The sequence below is a fragment of the Paroedura picta genome, chromosome 6 (genome assembly GCF_049243985.1).
Source record: "Paroedura picta isolate Pp20150507F chromosome 6, Ppicta_v3.0, whole genome shotgun sequence".
In the NCBI taxonomy this organism is placed as follows: Eukaryota; Metazoa; Chordata; class Lepidosauria; order Squamata; family Gekkonidae; genus Paroedura; species Paroedura picta.
The window spans coordinates 100,125,466-100,136,521 of record NC_135374.1 but is presented as its reverse complement, the minus strand read 5'-3'; positions in this window follow the sequence as shown (position 1 = coordinate 100,136,521).

Here is an 11,056-nt window from a genome sequence, read left to right as displayed (position 1 = left end):
TAGCTATTTAATTAAAATATATAAATAATAAAATTATATTTTAACACTGTTAAAACCAAACTTCTGTGACTTGCCCTCAGTTTTTCCTACTACTATAGTGAGGGCCATTTCGCACGGCTTCAAAATAGCACAATGGTTGCTAATTGAAAACGCTACTAATTTGCCTTAACGCACGACGTCGCAGACAATCTGCAACACTCCTGAAACCAATCAGCAAAAAGCGCTTCGTTGTAGCGCTTTTAGGGGAATCCAGAAAAGTGGATTCACCCTCCGGATAGCGATACACTCCTGCAACCAATCTGCAACACTAGCGCTAAAGACCTGTGCGTTACCATTGTTGCGGGTTCTTCAAAGTCCCTCCCCCTGAGCCTGTCCTCCAAACTTCCGGCGAAGCGATCGCCATTTTTTTTTCTCCGAGCGAGCGGGGATAAACGCACCAGCGAGCCTCTTTCTGTTTAGAGGCTTCCCTGGCTTCAGTCCTTCACCTTTAGTCACTAAGCACAAACCACATAAAAGCCCGTTTGCTGAAATAAAGTCCCTTTATTTTTTACACATTAATTCAGCCGAAAATCGGGCCCGTGAGAGGGGGGGGGATTTTTTTTTTATCACTCGAGGCAGCGTGCCAACGATCATACAATCAAACGACAGCTCACATTAGGCAGCTGGATGGGTCTCTCCGTTGCAACGAATCTACCTAGATTCGTTGCTATGGGTCTGGTTTTTTTTTAAAAAAACCTTTCTTAAAGGGAAAGGGGCTGTTTGGGAGCATGCTAACGGCTGCCCATTGGCTGCTTGACGGCCAGGGGCGGGACGAGCTTGGCAATAGCGCTTCCTTTCTAGCGATTTCTGCCGAGACCGGAAGCCTGTGGGAAACGCTAAAAAACGCAACTGATTCCACTACAAAGGCAGGTATGCATAACGACGAATTCCACTATTTTAAATGGCGATTTTTCATTCCGCAAACAATTTGCAACAAAGATCCCCGTGCGAAAAGGCCCTGAGTGTGGATGGAGGATAAGAGGCATCCTGTATAGGGTTTATATAGTGCTTTGGAGACTTACGAATGGCTGCAATAACTAGTTGGTATTTATTATTTATTTTAGCCTATTTTATCATAGTCAGCAGATACAAGGATTGTCTTCAAGCCAAGCAATGGATGTTCAGAGGTGGTTGGCCCTTTCCTGCCTCCACATCATGAGCCCCAGGATTCTTTGGAGGAGCTACCACCGAAATCCTTGGAGGTCTACCCATCCAAATGCTAGCCAGGGTCAGCCCTACTTAGCTGATCTTATGGGATCAGGCTTGGTTAGTAATTTCAGCTGTGCCCGGCTTGGGGGCTTGGTGAGAGGCAGGAGGGCAGTTGCATTTTCAGTCTATGTGAAATTTACACCCTCCGAATGGGCTTCAAGGGGTTTAACTCTGCTTAGGATTGCTCTGTTAATTGGTTAGGATTCGAAACAAGGCTTGGGAGAGCACTTTAAGATTGACATGCTTCACAAATAAAAGTAAGACCATTTCAGGCCAAATGCAAAAAAAAAAAAAAACATTAGGACATAGCAAGATTTTTCTTTAAAAGAAATTGTTAAAGCAACATTTCCTTTGGAGGAGAGCTTAATCGATCCCAAAGGGATCTGCTGACTTTGCAAACAGAGTGAAAAATATTGATTTCTTATTCAATCTGTTAAAAATCCTAACCGAATGTATGGCATTTTGCTTATTCCTTCTCTGTTAATCAAACAAGTGATACCATAAAGGGCTCGGGAAATGTTTTCTGACCCTTGCTCCTTTGACTTTTTGGTAGCATAAAAGTGAAATTTTTTAGGTGGCCAATTCTTTAGGAGAGCCTGCTTGGGGTAGTGGTTAGGAGTGCGGACTTTTATCCGGGGAGCCAGGCTTGATTCTCCACTCCTCCTCCACATGCAACCAGCTGGGTGACCTTGGGCTCGCCACAGCACTGATAAAGCTGTTCTGACTGAGCAGAAATATCAGGGCTCTCTCGGCCTCACTTCACATGGTGTCTGTTGTGGGGAGAGGAAAGGGAAGGCAATTGTAAGCGTCCTTCAGGTAGAGAAAAGCAGCATATAAGAACCAACTCAACTTCTTCTTCCTCTTCTTCTTACTGACAGATCTGTACGATTATTTAACAAAACAACTTTTCAATCCGTGAAAAGGAGTTTCATCAAACAATCTTACTGACCTGCCCAGTTAATTGGGCAGGAATTTGTTTGTATAAATTTGAATACAAGAATGTACTAAAAGCAGATGCACTCTAAGGAAACGGGTTTCCTTTCTCACCCTTCCCTGGATGGCCCTGGCTAGCCCAATCTCACCTTGGAAGGGTTGGTTCTGGTCAGCGTTTGGATGGGATTTGTGCTGCAGAGGCAGGCAATGGCAGGCCATCTCTCTCGGAAAGCCTCTTGCCTTGACTTGACCGCAAAAAAAAGAAATCCCTTCTCTCCTGTACTGAAGAGAATTCCTTCTGTTTGCCAGGATGATCAACGGAAGAAGAGAAAAACAAACAAATGCAAATTCATGCAAATTTAATCACCTAATTACGGTGAATTGACAAGGATTTCCTTAATTGGGTGACAGCTCTTGAAAAAAACCTTAAATGAGAGCAATTTCAGATGTCACAGTAGTCTTTTAATTTGGCGTTTGAATTCCGCAGGGCTTCTGTAAGATCTGAAATGTAGCAGCGAAATAGGCTTTTCGTACACCTCAGCTTAGTCTGAGAGATGTCCCCTTACCCGGATGCAGCTAATCTGGCCGACTGTAACATCGATACTAGACTACTACCATGCACTGTACATTGGCCTCCCCTCAAAATCAATTTGGAAACTCCTGTTGGAAATCCCAGTTGCTTTGGCTTAGCTATTCCCAGGAGCTAAGTGGAACATGCATATGACTCTTGTTCTGCAGGACCTTCACTGGCTGCTTATCAGTTACGAGCCTCAATGTAAGGCATTAGCTGTCACATGCAAAGCTGTTCATGGCTTTTAGACCTTCATATCTGTGAGGCCACCTCTCTCCCTGTGCTCTTCCTCTACAGCTTCACTCATGGGTCTTTAGCTGGTACCAATCTGCAAATGGACAAAATGGGCATGCTTTCTGTGGCCCCCGCTTTGTGGAATGGCCTCTCTGAGGAGGTTGGGAGGTCTCCCACTCATAGCTTTCTGCAAACTATACAAAACAGAATTATTCAAGAAGAAGAGCTGCTTTTTCTGTACCCCACTTTTTGATGTGGAACACATCTTCTGGCGCGCTTGGTAAAATGGAAGTAGTCCGTAAGTCCTGCCTACTGAGCATGCCAGAAGACGTTGAGTGGCAGTGGAAGGCACTATGAGGGAAAGGGGCCACCAGAACCAATCGGGGGCTATGTGGTAAGGGGGTGGAGTCCAGTAATCTCAGGCAGGCGATGAAGACAGGTGGGCCACAGGAGTTAACCCAGGAAACTTTCATGGGATCTTTCCCCGTAGCATTTCAAGGGCCATAGTGCCAGGAGAGCATGGCTTGTGCTGCCTCTGCATGAATTCAGTCCTGGTCTTGAGGGAGGGCGGTGCAGACATGGCAGGTTAACATGTCTTTGTTAACCTGATGTTTGACTTAGAGCTGTTGGAGGTCAGAAGGGAGTGGAGAGAATGAGGAGACTAAATATCAGAAAATATCATACCCCAGTCCATCGACTTCCAACCTCCTTTCTCGCCCCTCTGGTAGTGGGGATGGGTGTGTGTGTGTGGGGGGGGTTCTGCCTTGTTTGGGATTTTTATGTCTTTTAATGGGGGATTTAATGGGTTTTTATGAGACTTTGTAACTTGCCACGAGCCGGCCTTGGAAGTGGCGGAAAATAAACTGAATGAATGAATGAATGAATGAATGAATGAATGAATGAATGAATGAATGAATGAATGAATGAATGAATGAATGAATGAATGAATGAATGAATGAATGAATGAAAATGTTACCGACAAGGGCATTTTCTATTTGGTGCAGAAATATCAATCTTGCATCTCAAGAGGTCTGTGAGGATGGGTCTTTCTTTGCAAACTAGACAACGACCCCATTGCTGGTTCACTAGCTTAGAAAAAATGAAACGATTCATTCCATGCCAGAATTTAAAAAAAACCAAAAACCAAATGAAAGGCAAAATGTAACTGAGAACTTTGCATTAGAATGTTGGATTCCCTCGACTGGAATCCCTCGTCCCCTTTCTCTAAAGAGTGACAGGGTGGTTTCTCGCAGTGAAATGAGCATTCATTTATGAGGTGCTAATGGACTGAAGCCTCTCTTCGCTGATCACCTGTCTTTTAACTGACAAATGGGTTTATTAGTCAAGCAAATGTAAATAATTTGGCATAGTGTCAGCGCCTAAATCTCTGTCTTGACATACTGAAAGAACTGAAGAAAGTAAATAAGCGTGCCCCGAACTTGCCGTTTTACCGATTAAAATATGTCCTTGCCAATCAAAATTGGGCCTCCTGCCCATTACAGGCTTAGCTGATTGATTAATCTGCTGATTAAACCTTATCAAAGGCCTACTTGAGAAGCGCATCGTAGGACATCCTTATGCCAGTGCATTGTTGGCCGACGGTAATTAGTAGTGTTGGGATTGTTAACATGTGATAGACATTTGCCACGGCCAGGTCACCCTGCAATGTTCTTTTTATAAATAAGACTAGAACTGTAAGATTATTACAATATAGCCTAGAAGTCTCATCCTGGAAAACTGTGAGGAAAAATGGGAGGACCTAAACAACCCCAGACACAGGATTTTAAAAATGTGGAGGATTTTGTATGTTTCTTCACTCTGAAAACTTGAAGTAATCTGGCCGTCTGCTGAGTTCCCACCATTCACCTTTGTGATTTTGCTTGCCTCAATTGTTTGTCAGCCAATCAAAATGCTCCATCAATCCAAACAGATTTATAATGAAAGTCAGCCTTAATTGAATTTCCTCATTAAGAACACCATCAAATAGATACTGAACACCTTCTACCACCTTGTTTAAATTAGATTCATTTTTTCTGATTAATTATTAAAGTGAAAGTTTAAAAAATCATAAAATCTTAAGTGCTATTAAAAATTGATTGACTTCACTCTTAGCACGTGTGTGTGCATCACACAGCCCCTGCATTTGGTAGGTGCCCCACACCTAGCTTTGTCATCATTTTTTCATCTGTCAGCTAATTGTGGCTTCATAAATATTGATTTCAGAAGTAATTTTACATCTCCCCCCCCAAGAAAGGTACATGCTTTTATTTCTTTTAAATTTGTTCTTTCTCAAAAAAAAAAAATTCATACTGATTTCATCTCATTTTCCTTTTCCAAATCATTATTCAAATATGCATTTGTAATAGTCGGTTATTATGGACCCCAACACATTTCCCTATTCTGAGGTACACATTTTCACTCGAAAGTAAAATATTGCTCCCTCACAGAGTGGGCTCCCCTGTGATGTGGGTTTTTTTGTTATTAAATAAAGCTGACTGTCCTACCCAGCTTGGTGTAGTGGTTAGGAGTGTGGACTTCTAGTCTGGTGAGCTGGATTTGATTCCCCACTCCCCCTCCACATGCAGCCAGCTGGGTGACTTTGGGCTCACCATAGCCCTGATAAAGCTGTTCCGACCAAGCCGTAATATCAGGGCTCTCTCAGCCTCACCTATCTTCATGTTCTTCGAAAACAACAGCTCTTTACTCAATCATCACCACCTCCAGACACTGAACAGGGAAACTATAACCACACACAAACTTATACAAACTTATACACAATTCGGGCAGCACTTTGAGGGCTCTGATTGGCCCTTAACAGGGCCTCTGCATTGGTCCATTATTTGACAGTTAGTAATTGGGTGGCCTTCAAGCCATAATTTGCATACTGACAAGTTGTGCAGAATGTCCACATACATAACAGTCTCCTCCGGAGGTAAGCATTGCATGGATCACAATGCTTGGGTTGGACACCGACAAGTGAAGTGCCAGCTGCCATGCCTGGTGAAGATGGTAGAAGACTTGGTGGGCAGCCTTTGTGACCTGGGCCTCCATAGACAAGGAGGAGTCCAGGATCATGCCCAGGCGCCCGACTGTAGTCAAAGTTGCTAACTGGAACCCTTCAAGAGTCAGGAGTTGGGACATGCTGACCCAGCCAGAGGACCTCCATCTCAACTGGATTCAACTTCAGTTGACTCCGCTTGAGCCAGTCTGCCACTGCCTCCAGGCAACTGGTCAATGCACTCAGGGGTGTAGACAGATTGCTGCCCATTAACTGATACAGCTGGGTGTCATCGGCATATTGATGACACTCTAGCCCGAAACTCCAGGTTAGCTGTGTGAGGAGGCACACCTAGATGTTAAAAAACATTGGGGAGAGAATGGCTCCCTGCAGGACCCCACATGTTAGGACATACTGCTGGGTATAAAAACCAACTCTTCTTCTTGACATCAGCTTTTCTCAACTTCTTTTACCATTGAGAAACCTCCGAGACATTCTTCAGGCTTTGAGGAACCCCAGAAGTGATGTGATCATGCAGAATATAAGGGAAGCATAGCTGCGTACATGCCCACCCATGGCCCCTTCCCTGCCCGCCCACTCCAGGCTCATCACTGGCCATTTTGGGAGAGGTGGGGTGGGGCAACATGACCATACATAGTCATATCACCCGATAAATGTTTAACAAATTTTTAAAAATCTATTAAAAATTAGTTAACCTCCACCCATTTGGGAAACCCTTCCAAGGCCATCAAGAAACCCAGTTTGAGGAAGCCTACAGTGCTACTGGCCCTTCCTCTTTTCTACTGTTACAGATTTGAAGACACAAGCAGTGACTCACGACAGTGACCCTGCCACACATTTTGGCTCTCAGGGAATCTCATATGCCCCTGCCAATCTCTCAGCAAAGATTCCCTCATAAAATTCAGAGGAAACTCAACCCAGTCTCTCCTAACCCAGATTTTGAAAAACATACATCTGTAGAATTTGGTTGTCACCAAACTGCCACTGAATGTAATTCAGAAAAGGTAAAGATGGTAACTTGTAGATCATGATTTCCCACCATGGTACCATATGGTGGCACGAGGGCCTTTATTAGTACTGCAATGTGAGGGTTTTCAAAATGGCAGCTTGGGAGAGGCCTCCTATCTCGTGTAAGAAAAGGTTTTTTAATTTTTAAAAACATCTACCTTTATGTAGGCAGGTTGGCCCGCCCCCTCCCCAAGTGGCCAATGCTAGGCCTGGAGGGGGTGGGAAGAGGAGAGGCCCTGGCCATTTAAACCTTTGCTGTCTGAGGCTCCTCCCCCTTCTAGATGTGCCATGGCAGGGAGGCGTGGCCAGCTGACATCACTTCCTGGTGTCTCAAAGCCTGGAAAATATTTCAGCAGCACCTTCATGGTCAAAAGGTTGAATGAGGCTGCAATAGATTAAATTTAAACTGGCTTCATGGTAACTTGACATAAAGTGTAGTAAGCTTCGAGACACTGAATATTCTTCCCTTGCTGCTAATCGATGCTCGGAAAGTATATTAAAGGCTGCCTACACAGCAGTTGAAGGCCAAAATAAAGAATATAAGACTTTGGATATAAAAAGAAATCTGCTGAACAGCTGACGTGAACATCATTTTAAAATAACCTTTTCCAAAGCAGTAAGCTTTCTTTCCAAGTGAACAAACATTTTATTGATTTAGAACTTAGATCTGTGAGCCAATTAATCTGACAAGCACTTTTTCCCCCTCCTTCTTTTCTTCCATGGAAATCTAGGAATCCTATATGGAGGTCCCAGGCACTTGTCCCCACTACAAAACTCAGACTTATTTAAAGAAACATGTGATTGTGGGGATCTAGAATTGAGACCTCTGATGTGTAAATGTCAGTGCAATCCTATACAGAGTTACTCCAGTCTAAGCCCACTGAGATCAATCTGTTTAGATTGGAGTAACTCTGCATAGGATTGCACAGCCTCCAAAAAAAGGGGATTAATAGTTAACCTATGGTACTGGGAGGGGATGGTTAACTCTTCCCACCCCCACCCCCACCACCAGGGTTCTTCCTTATTTATTTTTTGCGTTTTGCCTGCCCTTTCCTGGTGACTCGGGGTGGGTTAAAACATGTTGGCATGCTCAAGAAGAAGTTTCAGACCGTTTTCAGTTCGGTCCGAATATATTCATCCATAGAGTATATAGAATAACAGACCATAGAATGGTTTTTGTGTCATCATAGGAAATAATGGAGATTGGGTGGGGGCACCCTTTTAAAGTGCCCCTAGAATTGGAGCCCTGGTCCAATTTTTTTTTGTAACTTGGGGGTTCTTTTGAGGAGAGGCTCCTGCAGCTATGCTTCAATTTTGATGCTTCTACCCCAAATCCCCAAACACCCCTAGAGACTGAGAAAGACCAAAGGGGAACTTTCCTCCCTTTCTCTTTCCCTTTAAAGTTTAAACAGACACTTTGGCAATTCAGGCAAGATTGATTTGGCCATTTGGGAAATGGTGATTCGAACCGGATTTGACCAATTCATGCCCAAATTAAAGCTGATTTGGGTACTTTCCAATTGCACATGCCTACAACAGAGGTAGACACATACAATCCAATTTTATAAAAATCCCACTTGTCATTTATCATTAAAATACATTCCTAAAAATAAATCAGAGGTGCAGGAATGCTTGGAAACTACAGCTTTATGCCTTATGGCTTGCTGCGCTTTTGAATACAGAGGTGCAGGGAGCAGTCCATATGCTACCCACGGCCTATGTGTTCTACAGATGTTCAAGACATAATCCAGGTTAAAAATTGGTTCACATGCACACATAGTTCATTTGAAAAACCCACAATAATTATGTGGCTGAACACGTGAACTGAATTCTACTTGAAAGCCTTGAATTTGAGGAGGTATTGAGTAAATGAAGGAAGTTCTGTATATGGAATTTCTCTCTGGTGGCTGAAAATCTATCTGTCTGTCTGTCTGTCTGTCTGTCTGTCTATCCAGCCAGCCAGCCAGCCAGCCACCCTATTTCTAGCCCACCACTCTCCATGGACTTGAAGCAGGTTACAGGTCATAAAACCCCATAAAACCTCCCGATAAAATAAACATAGTCCAAATGGAGACATAATCCCCTAGCTCCCTCCCCACCCTCAGGGGGATTGCTGGATGTAAATGCTTATCCTGAACTGTGAAGGTTCATCCCCAGGGCAATCCTAAGAAATGTTCCTGGGCGGAAGCCTCATTGAACAGACCTCAATAGGATTCCGCTCAGAATTGCATGCAAGCGAAACCATCAAAGAAAGTTACAGTCATCACATGTGACCCAATCCCAGGTTAAACTGTTGCACTTCCCACTGATGTCACTGCAAGAGTTAAGAATATGTTTCGGTCTCTTCCACTGTCTTCATTGATGCTTGACTGATTCTGTCCCCTGTATGTTACCTCCTTCTGCTTCAGTGCCATGATCTAACAGGGTGATATTGGCTCATATTCAGCTCCGGATCTCTCAACAAGATCAGCCATTCCAAGAAAGTATGTTTTCAATGGCAACATAATTTACAGTGAAATCAAAATCTCACCCAATTTGTGCTCCAAAGTGAGAAGCATTAAGGGATTTGTGCCTTTGACATGCACAGCTGTTACATGAGCCTTTATGTTACATGTTCATAAGAATGACTGGTTGGAAAAATAGATGAGCCTGAAGAATAGGTGACTCTGAAGAATCGTATGTGCTCTGATACCTGTGGGAGAAGGCCCCGCTGCGTTCCCTGAATCTACACCCCTGTATATGAAATAGGGACTGAGCAATTCTGGACAGAGGTCAGATAGCACAGTGTGGTCCATACAAACCATATAGAACGACAGATAAGCCTGGGTCCGGCTTATCTGCTTATGCCCCCCGTAGGGCTCTCCGGGTATGAATTTACTGGTGGTCCCGGGCCCTTGGGACATACGCCTGGCCTCAACCAGGGCCAGGGCTTTTTCAGCCCTTGCCCCAACCTAGTGGAACGAACTCCCAGAAGAGCTACGGGCCCTGCAGGATTTGTCAGCTTTCCGCAGGGCCTGCAACACGGAGCTCTTCCGCCAGGCAGATGGTTGAGGCCGGGGAGCCAGGGCGACTCCCGGCACTGTCAGCCGTGGATCTCTAGCTGAAACCAACTAAGTCCCTCGCTCCCAGAAAGAGTAATTTCTGTAAACCGCCGCAAGACTTGGAGAGTGGTGGTATATAAATATAAATAAATGTATAATGAAATGAATCTGTACACATCTGTTCAGGACTTTGGCAGAAGATGCAGAAGGCGACATCCACTCTGGGCAAAACCACACAGAACGACAGAACAAAAACATCACACTGATTGTTTATGCACTGGAGGTTTCATGCCAGGCTGAAAGCTGGAGTTTTAGTTGTGGCAGGTTGCCCCACCTCTTCCAGCACTCACATGGGGGAACATTTGGCTCTTCTTTGTTCAGCCTGCCCCACCTCACAGGGTTGTTGTGAAAACAGAAATGACAGGAGAACTGTGAGCTCTCTAGAATAGCGATCCCCAACCTGTGGGCCGCAGACCACATGTGGTCCGTCGACTAATTGGAGGTGGGCCCCGAAGAACGCCTTCTCCCCCCCCCCCCCGGCCCTTTACAACACACTTCGGGTGTCATTGTCTCCCATCACTCCCAGATGGGACTATCTCGTTGCAGAGAAACAAGCTCAGGGTTCCCATTGATTTGTCATTGTCATGAGTTAAAATTTCCATGAAAATAAAATGTTCCTTATGTTCATTGTTGTGGCGTGTCTGTATCTTATTTTGAAGGGATGTTTAAACATTACCATAGCGATCAGAGAGCGTTAGGGCAATAGTTGAGAGTAGAGGAGTAAACTACCCCCCCACACACACACACACAGTAAAACTGTCAAGCGTTGAGTGGTGATAAAAAGGTTGGGGACCACTACTCTAGAAGAGTGGGAACTTTAAAAAATGTACTCAATTTGCATGTTCCTATATAGTATTTTCTGCACCAGGGAACTGGCAATGACCCTATTCCATACTGGCAGGAAAGGTGGTTGTTTTGTTTTTTAATGGTGGGGCATGAGAC